Here is an 18,052-nt window from a genome sequence, read left to right as displayed (position 1 = left end):
CACTGACATAATGAAGAAATGTTCTACATCAGTGGTCTCCAAACATTTGAATGTAGACTCATTAATTTAAAAAATGAGGATATTTTTAATTATTTACAAACTATATATATATGTATTATTGTGCAGTAGTTTAATCATGTATGACTATGACCTTGTGGACCAAACGTCCATGGAGTTTTCTGATAAAGATGCTGGAATGATTTGCTGGTTCAGTCTCTAGTTTTATGCAGGGAGGGGTTAAGTGACTTCTAGGGTCAACTAGCTAGGAAGGGGCTGAGGCCAAATTTGAGCTCAGGTCTTTTTGACTCTGGGTCTAGCTCTCCATCCACTGTGCACCAGCTGCCCAAATAAGATTTTATCTTAGAATCAGTAAGGAGTCACTCTTGCTTATTGAATAGGGGAGTGGTATGATTTGACTTGCCTTTTGGGGAAATCATTTTGAAATGTGGACAGCAGATGAATTGAAAAGAGGAGAAATTCTAGGTTGGAGGACCAATTATAAGGCTCTTGTAATAATCCATGCAACAGGTGATGAAAACCTGAACTAGGTGGTAGATCGATGAGTGGAAAAGGGAGAACAGATGCAAGAGATATCATGGAAGAAAAAGGGACAAGATCTGACAACTGATTGGAGTCAAGGCGATCAGGGATTGTGAAAAGTTGAAGATGATATGGAATTTGTGAACCTGACCAGAAGGATGGTATTGCCCTCAATAACAGTAAATTTAGAAGCAGGGTATAATACAGTATTTGGATATAGATTTCAGCCCATCCATGTTTGTTCACCAAGTGTGACTAATTCTGTTCCAATGAAAATGGAAGTGAGCAATGAAGCACCTATTTACTTGTCACTCCCTGAGGACACAGATCAGAGTGCCTAGTCCTTGTACTGGTGGCAAAGGGATGAGGTGGGGACCACTGTGCAGGGATGCTCAAGGACAGTGGAGAATTTTGTCTATGTTGGTGCTCTGCGTATCTAGTTTGGGGTTAAATTTTAACATCCCTAAGGGGCTAACATTCAGAAGGCTGAGCAATAATAGGTGAAGGGTGTGTTGGGACTGTGCTGGAGACAAGCCCATGATTAGATATGCAGGATATCACCAATTTTCTGACTCTTCTATTGCTGAGTCTCACCCATACTCCTTGGGACTATGGCATGAGTTCCAAGGGTTTTATGGTCCCCATTTTGGTGTCCAGTGATCTAGACTAACAATTTGTTATCTATAATATCTTTGAAGGTTATTTTGATACAATGATTTTTACTAAAAAGTTAAATAGTTTGAGATAGATGGAAGATTTCTGAATCTCAAATTAGTATCCTAGTCATGATATGTAGTAGGTAACTGAATGAATACTTGCTTGATGATCAAAAAATTAGACTCCTTTAAGGATCTCAAAAATGACATGGTTGAAATGGCAACCAAGTGGCTATTTAATGACACTATTTTAGTTTGATAAAAAAAGAATGGGGGGGTCAATGGAAGGAAGGTAGTCTCAGTTGAATAGCCTCAACTGAAATTCAGCTCTTAATTGTATTAATGTGAAGAAGCAGACAGTGTTAAGATTTCTCAAGGGATTAAAAGCTGAGAAAGGAAATCTCAGGAGATATACCCAGAACTACTTTAAATAGTCTAAAGAAAAAGCACTAAAGGAAATGAACATAACTAAATTAAACTTCTAAAATCCCTTTGGAGAGGTTTGGATTAAATAATCATATTAATCCACCTTAATGACTATTAGTGAAGACATATGTTCCTTTTTATCCTCAAAGGATATTTTTTTTTCATATTCACAACAATTTAAGAAGTCTTAGGGGGAAAAGTTATATAAAGTTATAGTAGGCTTACCAGGCATGACTTTTTGGAGGTTTTCCTAGTGGGATTACTAGTTTGCTCAGCTCCAAAAGGCTGATCCTTTTAAATCAAGGATTAACTCATCTGCTCTGCAGCATTCAATCAATTTGCAAAAAATGAGTCACCAAGATACCAACATCTTTAAATGTTATGAACTTTAAAGTGAGTTACAATCTCTAGATATGCAGCCCAAATTAAATTTGTCATAATTTGGATTATAACCAAACTTTTCCTAAATACAAACCCAAGAAAGGGCAAAAAGTGGTGGTCCACTTCATTAGGTACCCCAAAATTATCTTTGTCATCATGTCAATCACATCAAAATAATCATACATTCATCAAAACAGAAAATACAATTTCCTTCCCTGAGAAATCCTGAAACATATACTCATATTAGAATCCCCTCTCCATTTTGAATAACAGTTTCTTTCCCAAAGAATTTTGTTTTGGTCCATGCCTATGATTCTACTTGCTTTTTTGACAGATAATATGGGAACAAAATAAGAGTCAAATAGACTTGTTTTCTTTCTGTCATCTATTGACAGTTTACTATCTACCACAAACTACAAAATTTCCTTTGCTTGTTTTTTTGGTCTTAATTCAAATATAATATTCAAAGTTTTTTTATTCTTAGAGTAATTTTTCATGTGAATCATCTAATTTTTTACCTTAGCCTCTTGGATACTCCTTTTACAAAGCCATGTTGTTCTTTGTTTTCTTCCTTTGTGATATGTTTTTGCTTTGATTTTTAGTATACCAGAATGTTTTCCCCAGATGTAGCAAAAATAGCATGTGCTTTCTCTTGACTTGTCTGGAATATAAATCAGACAAATGTGTGCCACTATTGGTTATATTTTTCATTCTAGAGATAATTATAAGATTTAGTTCCTTATAATACATGCAAATGGAAAGGTGAAATTAATTTTGGAAAGTGAGTTCAAAATGTCTAGAGGGTATCAGATTTGAGAGATCGAATAGGCAACTGGAAATGTGAATCTGGAGATTAGGAGAGAGGTTAGGGCTGGATAAGTAAGTTTAAGAATCATCAGCATAGAGATAATAACTGAATACACAAGAGTTGAGGAATTCACCAAGTAAAAGAGGATAGAAGCTAAATAAATGGTGGCATATAATTATAAAAGAATATCATTGAACCATAAGAAATGGTGAATAGCTTGATTTAAAAAAAAACATGGAAAGACCTACATGAAATTATGGAGAATGAAAGGAACAGAACAAAAACCAAATTATATATAGCAACAAAAAATATTGTTTGAAGAATGACTTGTGTGTGTTCACTTCCAGAGAAAGGACTGACAAATAGAAATAACTAAGACATAGTTTTATATATGCATATATCTTTTTGTCAATCTATGCCTTCTCAAATTGGAGGAGGGGAGAGGTAAACTTAACTGGATATTTTATTGTAACAAATAAATAATTTTTTTTTAAAAGAGGAGAGAGGGAGATTGTACCAGATGAAACTCATTTCCTCTTTTGATGGTAGTTTAAAGTAATGAGATAGAAGAGGATATTTCAATTTCAGTGAAACATGTGACAAAATCTTTCCTATTAGCGATGTAGACAAGTTGGAGGGATATAGCCTAGATAATGGCATAGTTATATGGATTTGGAACTTTGTTTCCAGAACTTTCATTTTAAAGAGGAGACCTAGGTTAATCTTGTATCCATTACTCTTCAGGTTGCAGTTCTGACTTATCTCCAGGATTTTGTCTTCTATGTTATCCTACTAAGCACCTTCATCTTCCCTTTTCTTCTACCCTTTATATGTCACCTTCTTTCTTTAGAATGAAAATTCTTTGAGGGCAGAGATTATCTTTTTCTTGTATTTGTATTCCCAACACTTAGCATGGTGCCCAGCATATAGTAAGTGCTTAATAAATACTTGTTGAATAAAAAAGAAAAAAGCTAACTTTTATATAGTTTTCAGGTTTTCAAGATTTGTACTTGAATTATCCCATCTGATCCTCAAAATAGTACTATGAAGTAGGTAAAATGATGTTATCCTCATCATACAGCTAAGGAAATTGAAGATCATACACAAATTATGACTTGCCCAAGATCACACAATATGTGTCTCAGGTGAGAGTTGGATCAAAATCTTTTTGTCTACAGTAGTTTGAGTGCTCTATTATACTATACTGCCTACCTTTCAAAGCACTCAACAACAATTTTAAGGACATTTTTAATGGAAAATATTTCATTGGTCCTGCATTATTTAATGTTTTATCAGTGAATCAGATAATAACATATATGCCATACTTTTCAAATATGCAGATGGCACAAAACTGAAAGGGATAGCTAATACATTTGATGATGGAATCAAGGAAGGTCATTTAGAGAAGAGAAGATTAAGGAGAGACTTGATAATTATCTTCAAGACTTTGTAAGGCTATCATTTGGAAGAAGGATTAGACTCAAGAGTCAGATTCAGCCTTGATGAAATTAAAACTTTGTAGTTACTGTAGTGCAATCCAAAATAAAATGGGCTGCTTCAAGAAGTAGTGAGTCCTCTGTCCTTAGAGGTTTCCAAGCATTAGTTGAAAGACTATTTGAGGATAATTTTGTAGAGGAAATAGTTGATTTATTTATTTTTTAATTGGGAAATGTTTATTTAATTAGTTAATTTAGAATATTTTTCTATGGTTACATGATTCATATTCTTTCTCTCTCCTCCTCACACCCCCCTCCCATAGCCAACAAATAATTCTGCTGGGTTTTACATGGGTCATTGATCAAGATCTTTTTCCATATTATTAATATTTATATTAGATTGATCATTTAGAGTCTACAACCCCAATCATATCGCCATTGACCCATGTGATCAAGCAGTTTTTTTCTTCTGTGTTTCTACTCTCCCAGTTCTTCCTCTGAATGTGAATAGTGTTCTTTTTCATAAGTCCCTCCGAATTGTTTTGGATCATTGCATTGCTGCTAGTAGAGAAATCCATTACATTCATCCATACATACAATTGTTCCACAGTGTATCAGTCTCTGTGTACAGTGTTCTTCTGGTTCTGTTCTTTTCACTCTGCATCAATTCTTGGAGGTCTTTTCAGTTCACATAGAAATCTTCCAGTTCATTATTTCTTTGAGCACAATAGTATTCCATCACCAACATATACCACAATTTGTTCAGCCATTCCTAATCGAAGGGCATCCCCTCATTTTCCAATTTTTTTTTTGCCAACAGAAAGAGTGCAGCTATGAATATTCTTTTACATGTCTTTTTCCTTATTATCTCTTTGTGGTACAAACCCAGCAGTGCTATGGCTGGATCAAAGGGCAGACAGTCTTTTATCGCCCTTTGGGCATAGTTCCAAATTGCCCTCCAAAATGATTGGATCAATTCACAACTTCACAAATAATGCATTAATGTCCCAATTTTGCCACATCTGGGGGGATAGTTTAGATTAGATCACCTCTGAGCTCCTTTCCAGGTCAAATTCTGTGGCTCTGAAGTAGAGAACTTTATGTCTATAATCCAGGCACATAGGCTAGCTATTCTGTTTTTGGCACTTTGTTGAATATCAGTGAACAAAGGTAGCAAGTAACTAGAGCAGGAACTAGAGAGTTGACTTTAGCTATGTCAGATTCACAATCTATTTTGAGTTCAAAAACACCTAAAATCCTATTTAGTTGGAATAAATCATATTGAATCTAGGATCTGCACCTCTTCAATCTGATGGAGAGGAATATGATATGTTATCAGGAGATGAGCATTTTGTAGGTATTATATAAAGGGAAATTTGTTATCACTTATAATTGAACCTTCTGACTGTTGAAAACCTTCCTTTAAAAAGATTTTGCACACTAATTTTACAGATGATGTTCACACTAGCTATTTTATGAATCCAAAGTAGTTATTTTTACATTAAAATTAAGCCCATTTGGAGATTCATTCATTCTTACCATGGGTCTAGGAAACTAAGGAGCCACCGCCACCTGTTGGTGACCAGAAGACATACCCTAAATTTCCTTCTAATACAAGTTTTATACCCCAACTCATTTGTGCATGCATATACAAACATGTTTTTTTTTTTAAGAGCATTTTGAATGATTAAATATATAATAAATAGTAATCTAGGTCACCCCACTTTATCATTAATGAACATATAACAATTATTGATCACTTTCTATGTTGCTAACTGGTCTAGGAAAAGATTAATTAATACAGATTAAGATTAGACAAATATATAGAGAGATAATAGATATAGAACCAGGGCCTTGAATGCAAAAAAACAAAAACAAAAAAACCCCAAACTTACCAATTTAGGGAAACAAAATTCCCATATCTTTTAAGATTGGTGAAATAATTTAGGACTAATGTGTTGAGTTTTAAGAAAAGTCAGATCAGTGTGGGCTAATCCTACGAGAGAAGACAAAAGTTGAGATGTAGCTTTAAGAGTCACCTACATAGACACAGCATTTGAAGGTTTGAGAATGGATGATATATCCAAAGTGAAAAGTACAGAGACAAAAGTAGGCCAGAACATTCAAGGACATCTATAGTGAGCAGAATGAATGAGGTTAGTTAAGAGAAGGAAACAGAGGAATCGTTGCTGCACTTGGGAAATCATTAACAGCATTTTTCAAAGGATATAATCAGATGGCAGAAACAAGGTCATGTAACTGAGAAGGTCAGGAGTCCCAAGTTCTGAAGTTTACAATGAATGCTAAAGAAGAAAACAACAACAACAACAAAAGCTTTTAGGAAAGCAGTAATAAATCCAAGACTGTCCTTAAAAAAAAAGAGAAGACTACCAGACAATACTCTTCTCCTCTCACACCATTGACACTACTACTTCTACCCTACTCTCAACGGAAGCTCTTAACTTATGTTTCACTGAAAAATCTGAGCTCTCTCTGCTGCCTACAAACATGTGGCAGTCTCTCATGCTCATCCACTTGCCCCTAATGTCATCTCAAACTACTTTTCTAAGTCACCCCTCCCTTTTGTTACAAAATCATCTACACTTATTGCTTCTATTTCTCATCTTCCATTCAATTCTCAACCCCTTCCAATCTGGCTTCCACCACTTGACTTCTTCCCTCCCAATCACCATTATTGCTAAAGTCCTCATTTTTCTTCAGCATTTGGCATTATTGGCCACGCATTCCTTTGCATATATTGTCTTTGACTTTTAGCAACCTTGCTCTCATTCTCCTTGTTAGACAGTTCTTTTCTAGTCTTGCTAGTTTATTATCTGTTCTCATAACCAGTCAAGGGCTCTTCTCTGGGCTCTCTTCTCCTTTCTCTCCATACTCTCTTAGTGGTCTTGTGAGCTTCCAATGAATTCAATTATCATCTCTCTGAAGATGCCTTCCTAATCTACACATGCCTGCAGGAGGGTTGGCACATAGTAAACACTTAGTATATGCTTGTTTGTGTAATGAAACATAAGTGAGACAGTAAAAGGGCATCTCAAGAATGTTAATTATATACAATTAATATGGTTGATTTCCTCAGGATGAGATGAACAATATCTCAGAATTCTTTTATTTTTTATTATTATTTTTTTAACTTAACCCTTACCTTCTGTCCTGGAGTCAATCCTGTGTATTGACTCCAAGGCAGAAGAATGGTAAGGGCTAGGCAATGGGGATTAAGTGACTTGCCCAAGGTAACACAGTTGGGAAGTGTCTGAGGCTAGATTTGAACCTAGGACCTCCCATCTCTAGGCCTGGCTCTCAATCCACTGAGCTACCCAGCTGCCCCCTCAGAATTGTTTTAAAACAAATTCAATCACTGAGATGCTAGTGGTGATCTTTGAAAAAAACTGTAGAGAATGGGGAAGGAGGTACAATACTGGAAGAAGGAAAGAATATAGATTATTCAAAATAAACCTGAGAGCCTGATTTAGCCATGAAAAGCCATCCTCAATTCCTTTTTAGACAGTGCTGCTAAACTAAAAGAAGAGAGCTAGGTGGCACAGTTAATAGAATACCGGGTGTCAAATCAATAAGACTCATCTCCCCAACTTAAAATTCAACACAATAATTGTGTGGCTTTGAGTAAGTCACTTAGCTCTGTTTGCCTCAGTTTCCCCACCTGTAAAATGAGCCAGATAAGGAAGTGATATTTAAATGGACAAAATATCATTAATTTGCCTTGTTAAGGTCCTCTTTTAGGGAAAGTGAAATTTAAATGTCTTTGGAAATTCTACTGAGACTTTCTAGCTCCAGAAATCAATTGTATTAGAAATTTTGAATTTCAGGGACAGATTATCAGGTCTCTTTTCAGTTCTGGCTTCTCACTGGGCTTGGCTGCTAGACTTCTGGTGTCTCAACTCTCTGGAGGTCAGAAGATCACAGCTATCTTTCATGCTCATTCATCTGTGATCCTTTCTGGCCTTCCTCTGTTTTCTTCTGTTTATTTTCTTTTTCTTTTTTTTCCCCAGAAGACAGATTTAGGAGTTTATTAAAATTTTCACCTGTCACTTTGCAAAACTTCACTCTTCAACTACATAGAAATAAGTATGCAGAAAAGATAAAAATGAAAACATTTAAAAAATCAAACTGGTAAATTACCTGGAACTTCAGATTATTCTGTCATTGGAATATTATGCTATGGCAACCAAGTAATCTTGAACTTCTGTAGAGTTCTTTACCTTAAAACCTGATTCGTTGCAGATATGAACTTATATCTTTCTTCTGTCATTTGCCCTTCATAACGTTCCTTTAGTATTACAGTAACTGTATGAGTACCATCTTCGAGCTCTAGTTCTTCATTGTATTTTTTCCTAAAGAAAGTTTTCCCATTTACATAATATTTTCCTATTGCTGAAGCTTTCTAAGCTTAAGTATTATAAATGACTTCTTTCAGGCCACATAAGTAGGAAGTGTCAGATTTGAACCGTAATCCTCTGCCTTACTGCTAGTGTTCTTTCTACTGAACCATGCTACCATAACCTGAGAGAGTCACAGAATCCAAGGACCTCAGAAACCCGCTCCTGTACTTAAAAAGGAATCCCATCTAAGTCATCCCTACTATTAATACATCAGTTAGGAAGACATCATTACTATATGAAGTAGCCTATTCCACTTTTGAATACATTTAAGGTCCTTGGGAATCTTTTCAGGATAGCCCCACATTGACTGATGATAGAACAGTGAAATTTGGTTATATGGAAGGAAATCCAGAAGTTATTTCAAGGGAGCCTGTACCTGATCAGGAATCTCCTCTACAATTTCCTAAATAAGTATCTATCCCAGTTTTTACTTGAAGACATACGGTAAGAGGGAACTCATCTCCTGAATCTGAGAACTTATTTTTCATATACTGTATTATTTCTATCTGGGTCCTGAATCAGAAGATCCAATCAGCCTGCTGATTTTTACATTTCCCTTGTTTTTAGGGATTCAAAGAAATGCCCCTCTCCCTTTCCCTCAATAAGACCTTGTCAATAAGTAAACATTGATTCTCTTTCTATGTGACCCCCTTACCTACAGGGTTTGAGAGGATTTGAGAGGTTAATGGACCACTTCCTAATTTGCTTTTTACCAATTAGAGAAGTCTTGGGATTTTTAAAGGAGGAGATGAATAATGAGTTTCCAAAATTGTGTTTAGGCAGGGTGAAGCCAAGATGGCACATAGTAGCAAAATCTTGGAGCCACTCCCTTCCAACTGATCATCATAAAAAGCATCTCAAAAGGACAGAAATCAAAATGGACATAGCATGAAAGGTAGACAGTGAGTGGAGATTCCCACACTATAAGGGGGCTAAACTGTATAAGTCAAAGTGCAAGCTGGCCACCCCTCCCCCCAACTATGTAATCCTCCAGAGCTAAAACTGGACCCAGGAAATCTCCAAATTCTTGGGTGCTGGCTGAACGGAGCCTGGAGGCTAAATAACAAAGAAGTGGGTCCTTGCAGTGGAGGCAGCAACAAGGAGTGCACAGGGGAGGCAGCAAAAGTAGGAAGATAGCTTCAGGGCAAAAGTATTCTACACCACAGACCCACCCTTGAAAATCCAAGCAAGAGCAGCTGAGGAAGATAGCCTCAGGGCAAAACACTTTGAAGCACACTACACAAAAAAAGTCACCCTCTAACTGGAAAGGGAAGATAGCACCACAGCAAAGCCCTGTGAAACAGAGGCTAAGAAAGCAATGACCACCAACATGCAGGAATCTCAACCCTCCAGTGGCAAAAGGAGTAAACAACAGAAAAAAAAGCTCTTGATCCTGGAAAATTTCTACAGAGAAAAAGAACAAAATACAGAAGCAACCGGAGAATTAGAGAAACAAACAAACATATCCAAACTCTGTCCCCCCACCCCCAAAATGAAAATTGATCACAAGCACTAGAGGAACTCAAAAAGGAGTTCAAGAACCAAGTAAGAAAGAGACAAGGAAATTGGGAAGGAAAGAGGGGAAAAGAAATGAAAGTAATGAAAAGAAAATATCAGCTTAAAAGACCAAATTTCCCAAATGGAAAAAGAAAGTCACAGAAATAAAATGAAGCAAAATTGTGTTTAGGGACCTGGGTCAGGAGATTTGGGGATCTTTTGATTGTTGAGAGAATAATTTGACCACATTAGGATATTTTTGACCAGTCAATTAATAAATTAATTTAAAAATCCAGAAATACTGGCTTTCAACAATTTTAATCATCACATGAGGTGATCTCTTTCACTTTTGAACAGTTCTTAAATGTTAGAAAGTTTGTCTTTATGTTCTCATAGATAGAGATATTTAAACATGATCATGCAGTCAAGGGGGAAAGGGGACAAATGGGAATTCAAACTAGAGAACTTTTTTTGGTACCATTAAATTTAAAATTAATATTTATTTTTTTAAAAAGCCAAACTACATTGTAGAGAAAGGTAGACTGTGGAAATAGAAGACATATAAAAGAAGCTGGATCATCACTTATGTTTCTGATTTCCAGCTTGTCTATAGACACTTGAAGAAATTTTCTCTTGCATGAGAACAGTCTCTCAGTTGACCAAGATTTCATCTCTTACTTTCTTCTGAAGAGCACATTCTTTAGTGTGTTTTCTGGCATATTCTACTTTGTATAACTTCAATATCTGTTTGCTATTCATTTGGATAAAGGAGTTCATTTGTTATTCACTATTTATGATGATCTTTTGTGTAACTAGCATTTGGTGGGAAGGGACCACATTAATGGATGTAAGTTGAGAATATTCTTCTTCTTTCAGTGATAATCAAGGAAGCTAGTGACTTTGGTTTTGAACCATTCTGCTGCCACTAGGTCAGCAATATTTAGGGAGGCAAATAAATATAATTCTAGTTCAGTAGCCCCTATTTCAGAGGAGAACTGAGCAGTCAGCCTAGTTACACCTTCTCCTGTTTCCCTCAAGGCAGGATTGGTAATCTGTTTTAGAGAAGAGGGAAGAGTCTAGGGATATTGATTGATTCCACATCATGAGTTGAATTTAGACAATAAAGGCAGTACATATACACTACAGCAACAAAATAATTAAAAAGATGAAATAACACTCTTATTTACTATTCCTGTGTGACTTTGAACAAGTCATTTGATCTCACTAAGCATTAGTTTCTTCATGCATAAAATGAAGGGACTGGTTATGCAGCCCTAGGTAAATCATAACCTTCTTCAGTTTCACTTTCCTTATCTGTAAAATGGGGAAGATAAAAGCATCTACCACACAAAGTTGTTGTGTGGATCAGGTGAAATAGCATATGTAAAGTGCCTTCTGAATCTTAAAGTACTAGATAAATTATAGTTATTATTATTTTTATAATTACTGAGACTCATTCTGTAGTTCCTTGTTTATTTCAAGGATTAACCAGGATCAAAGAATTCATTACAAACTAGCCATCCTACTTGAAATGAGCATCTCTGTAGTTAGCTAGTTTAGTCAATCAATAAATATTTATTAAACAACTATTATGGGCCAAGCATGATGCTAAGCACTGGGAATATAAAAAGAGGCAAAAGACTGTCCCTGTCCTCAAGCAGCTTACAATTTAATAGGGGAAACAACATGCAATCAAAGCACAATCTGTTACTGGGGTATCTTTTCTAGCAAGGCAGCACATGCCAGAGCTTGCACTATTTGGCACAGTTTTTAAGAAGTTGAGCTGACTCCCATGCCACAAGAAAGTAATGGAAAGGAACCTTAGATGAGCAATTTCTTTCCTTTGAACAGAATTCAAAACACTCTGCAACTTCCATTCAACTTTCATTCAATACTTCTAATTAAAAAGTTTCTTCCCAAATGTGTTGACACTGTCAACCTGTTTGCACTGGGAAAGTATTAAAAATAATCACATGCTAAAGCTTTCTTGTTAGTAGCATGTTAAATAATATGGCAGGAACTATTTGTCCACAGGAGAAAGGCTTAGTAGAATAATTACTAGTAAAGTATCTTTTGAGTTTGGGCACATCCATGTCATTGAACTGAGCAGCTTTTCATGACTGTTCCAAAGGCAATATTGCCATAGTATTTGCCAGAACAAAAGAAGGGCTATCTTCACAACTCTGGGAGGTACATACTATTATTAGCCTCATTTTTTAGATGAAGAAACTGAGACAAACAGGTTAAATGATATGTCCAAAGTCACAGAGCTAGTAAGTGGCTGAGACCAGATTTGAAATTGGGTCTTCCTAACTCCAGGCCCAACACTTTAATCCATTGTACCACCATGATAACAAGGTTTTGTTACTTTGATGTAACCAAATAACTTATTCTTTGAACTCATTGTCTGATTCTGCTGTTTTAACCAATTTAACTTCTGGAGCCATTTACTACCTAAAACTTCCATTTGGAAGACAACTGTATAGGTTGACTTTGAATACAGAAAAATTACAATAAATTGTTTTCTTCAAAGTCACAATAGGGACCCTTCCAGGTTTCCCTTTTAACTTTCTGGGCACTCTGAAAATATTTTCAGGGGAAAAGAAAATTACCTGAAACCATTGAGCTTATTTTGTTGATTTTATAAGATCAATATTTTTTGGTCATTCTGCTTTGATTTATCTCTAATGAAAAAGTTTACTTCAGTTGTCCTTTGAATAAGCCTCTCTTCTTCCCTCCAAATTTTGTTTGGGCAGGTATGGCTATGAAGAGCTTTTATCTAAATGAGGGAAAAGTATCTTTGAATGTGGCGTATTTAGTTTAGTGTCCCCCAAGAAGTAAGGATCTAATAAATGTTAATTGATGGACTAATGAATCAAGGAAAATATGGTTTAGTTGAATTTGTGTTAGGCTTGAAAAAAAAAACAAGGAAAAACTCAACAGTCAGAGAAAGGTAGTAATTTCAGGCATGAAACAAAGGCAAGAAGGTGGTAGAGTACAGGATATTTTCATGAGGTAGTGAACTTTCCACTTTGGTTGGGGAGGAGAATGAGTATACATGATTGTGAAAAACTTTGAATATAAGAAAGAAATTTTGAACTTTATTTAGCAGACCAAAATATGCTCCTGAAGATTTTTAAGCAAAAGTACTTAAAAGCTAGATAGAGAGATGACCAGAGATCTATTCATAAGGAAGGTATTTTGGTAGTAACATAAAGGAGAGTTTGGGGATGGCAAAGAACTGAGGTAGAAAAACATGTTAAGAAGTTTATTTAAACAAAACTTTACTTTCAGGTCCTATTTCTATACTTTGCCTTTCCCTTCTCTCATCTATTGAGAAGGCAAGAAAAGAAAAAGAAAAGAAAAAATTATATTTCAATTTACTCTGAGTTCATCACTTTCTTTCTGGAGGTGTATAGCATATTTCATCATCTTTGGAATTGTGGTTGATCATTGTGTTAATTAGTATTTCTGTCTTTCAAAATTTTTATCTTTATAATATTGTTGTGATTGTGTAACATTTCCCCCTAGTTCTGCTCACTTTATTTTACATAAGTTCTTAAAAGTCTCCCTATGTTTCTTTTCCCCCTCTGAAACCATACTTATCATCATTTTTCTTATTGCACAATAGTATACCACTTTTATATACCATCACTTGGTCATCCCTTCCCCAACTGATGCACACCTCCTCCATTTCTAATTCTTTAACAACAAGAGAAGACCAGCTATGTTTATTATTATTTTCTTTTCCTATGGGTAATTTTCCTCTTTCTTTAATTTCTTTGGATTATAGAGCAAGTAGTACTCTCACCATGGCTAAGGGTAGGAAAAGTTTAATACCTTTTTGGGTACAGTTCCAAATTGCTTTCAAGATGGCTGGACCAATTCATGGATCCACCACTAGTGGGCTTTTTTTTTTCTTCTGTTTTCTTTAAACCATTGCCTTACGTTTTAGTATCAATTCTAAGTCAGAAAAGTAGCAAGGGCTAGGCAATAGCTATTAAGTAACTTGCCTAGGGTCATAAGGCCGGGAGATATTGAGACCATATTTGAATCCTCATAGACTTCAGGCCTGGGACTCTATTCATTGTGCTACCTATCTGTCCCAAACAGTTTGTTAATGAACCAATTATCCCATAGCCTGTTCAGCATTTGACATTTTCCTGGATATGAGGTGGTATTTCAGAGCCATTTTAATTTGTTTAATTAAATTAATTAATAAATCATTATTGATTTAAAGTAATTTTTCATATGGCTAAATTTCTTCCTCTGAATATTATCTTTTCATACCCTTTGATCATTTACCAGTTGGGGAATGGTGTTTAGTTTTCTAGATTTGAACCAGTTCAAAGAGACATATTTCTCTCTCTCTCTCTCTCTCTCTCTCTCTCTCTCTCTCTCTCTCTCTCTCTCTCTCTCTCTCTCTCCTCCATCCATCCATCCATCCATCCATCCATCCATCCATCCATCCATCTATCTTCTATATCTGTACCTATATATTAGAAATGGAACTTTTTTCCCCCTGAGAAACTTCCTGCAAAGATTTTTGTCCCCTTTCCTCTAATTTTCTGCTTCTTTTAAAATTTTATCTTAATTGGTTTTATTTATGAAAAATCTTTTAAATTCTGCATAAATTGTCCAGGAGGAATTTATGAAAATAATCTATAAATGGAATAATGTGGGTTTAGTATGGTTGCTGTGAGAATAGAGAGGATTTGATAACAAGAGGGAGATTATGGAGGTGGAATTAATATAATATGCAACTGATTGGAAGTGAGAGGTAAGGAAAAGGGAACATTCAAAGATAATTCAAGATTACAAACATGGGAGAGAGAATGCATGACTGTGCCACAGACATAAACAGTGAAGTTACTAACATGGGTATGCTTTAGCAAAAGATATTTGATTTTGAAAATGTTGAATTTAAGGTGTCAGTAGTGGGACATATGGATTATATCCAATTGATAGTTGGTGATGTGGGTGTATAAGAGAGACTTGGTCTAGATATAGATTTTAGAAATTATTATGTAGAGGTAGTAGGTGAAGCTAGGGGAATAAAGAAGGTTTCCAATTAAGAAAAGCACAGAAATTTGGAGAACGCCCACATATGGGAGAAGGCAATGTAAAGGATATAAAGGCAACAGAAAAGTAGGGGATAAAAAAGGCAAATGACGTGAATTCAGTGTCTTTAAAATGAAGGGGAAATAGTGTCCAGGAGAAAGAATAATCAATACTATCAAAAGCTGAGAAAGTGTTGAAGAAAATAGATAGTAAAAAGGTGCCATTGGCTTTGATGATTAGGATATTGCTGGTGATTTTTGGGGAAGTAGTAACAAGCAAATGTTACTGGTAGAAGAATTTGTCTGGTAAGAGGAGAACTAAATTACAAAATAGATAGAGAGGAAGTCTAGTTTAGGTAACTTTTAACAGGAAGTTTAGTAGTGGAAAAAGAAAAGAGACTAAGAAGGGTGGGACTGAAGAGAAGAATTTTTTTTAAAGGCCTAGGGAGCTCTGACCATGTTTATAATAAATTGAAAGGAACATGAGGAGGCAACTAAATTGAAGAATAGTCAATACCATGCAGCACGGTACAATACAATATAGTATAGCAAGCATTTATGAAGTAACAACTAAATCTAAGGCATTATGCCAAATGCAAAGAATTATGGGGGGGAAACAGTTCCAAATTATAATAGAGAGGGGATGACTGCTGGGACAAAATCCTATAAGATACAATGAAAATGAACTGGAGGTCACAAGTAGAAAGATTATACTTAGTAAGGTTGATTTTAATGTTAAGAAGCTGAAGAATGAAGAAACAGAGCCCAGGGACTTCATAGTGAATGGGTTCAGTATTCTCAGCAAAGAAGATTAGATCTTTTTGAAGTGTGGGAGTTGGAGGTGAGATAGTAAAGGAAAAGGTTCATGATAGTTGCTATGTAGCATGAGATAGGGATTAAGGCTTAATGGAATTTAGTTTTGAAAGTGTTGAATTTGATTAGTGGGACAGGTAAATGAAGGCAAATGAAGCCAAACTGAGGAAAATGAACTAGGAAAATTGAGATAAGTGAAGAGAAAAAAATGTCATGAGAAAAAGCAAAAGTAGGTTTACTATCACTGAGAAAAATAGGAGGTTATGATATGAAAGTTGTTTGGTTAATAAAGCTGAAGGAGATGCTTGAGACACAAGCACTTTAATATACATGCTCAGTCTTAGCCCCAATGAGTGTCAGTCTCAATCTGAACCCAGACTCTTGTTCCAAACCTGCCTCCACTATTGTCTTTTCAGTTAAAAATAAAAGTGAAAAAAAATATATCCATCCATAATCAATAACAAAAAATACACTGTATCTTATGTGATACAAAAATATTTACTTATAATTGTCTTCTCCATTCATTTTACTTAGAACTAGAGAATTTCATCTCACTTTTTCTTCTGGTAGCACTTGCAAGTTTTGAATAGAGATTTTTTTAAAGTTTAGAAATGCTGTCATCCTTTGAGTTCTTTGGTAAGGACTGCTGATTTACAGAAAAATTAGATTTCAGGGAGAGATCTGAGGCACTCTAGTTGATGACTCTTCCCATAAGTGCAGCCCACAGTGGGGGAAAAGGAAGTGACAGAAGTTTGACATGAAAAGCCAGGATGAACTGAAGACAAAAATTACCTAAAATGTCCTTAGCATTTGCCACCCACCCAAAGTCTATTAGTGCTCACATTGAACATGCTCATATAAAACAGTGGAATGGACTCTAGAGGGGCACTCTCTCACTGTCTTGTGAGGGTATGAGAGCTACACTTGCTCCAATCAGAGAGGAGTTCACCATCATAAACAAGAACTAAAAGGCAAGAGAAGACAAAGCCTTTGCATTTTGCTAGTGGAGAAGGATTTATTCATCTGCATAAGGTAAACTCCCCATACTATAAAGAACATCTCAAAGAAAGGTACTTCTTTCCCTTCACTCTGTATCTAGTTCACTGCTCTCATTAGTATCCAGCAGAGGGGTAGTTTTTTGGGTGATTAAACTTTTGATCAGGCTAAAGAGTTGCTGGTTTTAGTAATCACAGAGGAAATGGAAAAAATATTATTCCCTAGATATTAGAATGAGCAGCTCCCAGGAATTAGAGGGAAGGAGGAGGAAACTCCCCGTAAGGACGCAAAATCATAGTCAAACAAAGGCTTGCATTTAAAATGTAGTCTTAAGAATGGAATCCTCTGCTTTCCTCTGAAAAGTTAATTGTATGTTACAAAACCCCTAGATTGAGAGTAAGTGAAATTTAAAAGAGACCTCGTGTTTATTGATTAAGAGATGGAGAAAGAAAAGAAGGAAGGAAGGAAAGAATGAAAGAAGGAAGGAAGGAACGAAGGAAAAAAAAGGACTGACCAAAGGTTGGATGGGTGGGTATTTTTGGTGTAGAGGACCCCAGAAAAAGCAGCCTGGGCTTGGGGAACGAGTTTATGGCAGGCTTTGCTACCCTCTTAGGTTTACCTTATAGAAAAGTCCGCCAAAGCCCATCTAATTATTCTCCCCTTCCCTTCTTTTCTGCCTTTCCTCTTCTTGTACTTATAGGGGGATCGCTATAGTGATTGTGCGTTGGTGACACTCGCATGTCAGAAAGCCTTAAGCGTGGGACCCGGCTAGCCGGTCTGGCTCATGTTATATTTTCCACATACCCGAGTGTCATTGGGTAGCTGATGGATCACAAGAACTTCAAAATTTTGCCCATGAGAGGCTTCTTTTCTAGAGATTCTGAAATTGATTCTTGTTGGATCAGACGTAGCATAATGGGCAGTCTGACTAAAATAATCCTTTTTCTCTCTATTCTCTCTTCCCCACATCACCCCCCTCCCTCTCTCCTATCTTTCGAAAAGTTCTCCATCTTTTTCAGAC

At 35.9% G+C, this 18,052-nt stretch overlaps 1 protein-coding gene across 1 annotated transcript in view; it reads left to right on the top strand.

Annotated features, from left to right (window-relative positions):
* The first annotated feature begins 16,894 nt into the window (after positions 1-16,894).
* The window catches only part of ALKAL1 (ALK and LTK ligand 1), a 40,407-nt gene continuing 39,249 nt past the window's right edge, over positions 16,895-18,052 (top strand). Inside the window, exon 1 of the mRNA XM_056823908.1 lies at positions 16,895-17,067. The gene's annotated coding sequence lies outside the window, so the exon portion shown is untranslated. The remainder of the gene's footprint in view (positions 17,068-18,052) is intronic.

Source organism: Monodelphis domestica, chromosome 3, assembly GCF_027887165.1.
Source record: "Monodelphis domestica isolate mMonDom1 chromosome 3, mMonDom1.pri, whole genome shotgun sequence".
NCBI lineage: Eukaryota > Metazoa > Chordata > Mammalia > Didelphimorphia > Didelphidae > Monodelphis > Monodelphis domestica.
This window is presented reverse-complemented; position numbering and strand designations above follow the sequence as displayed.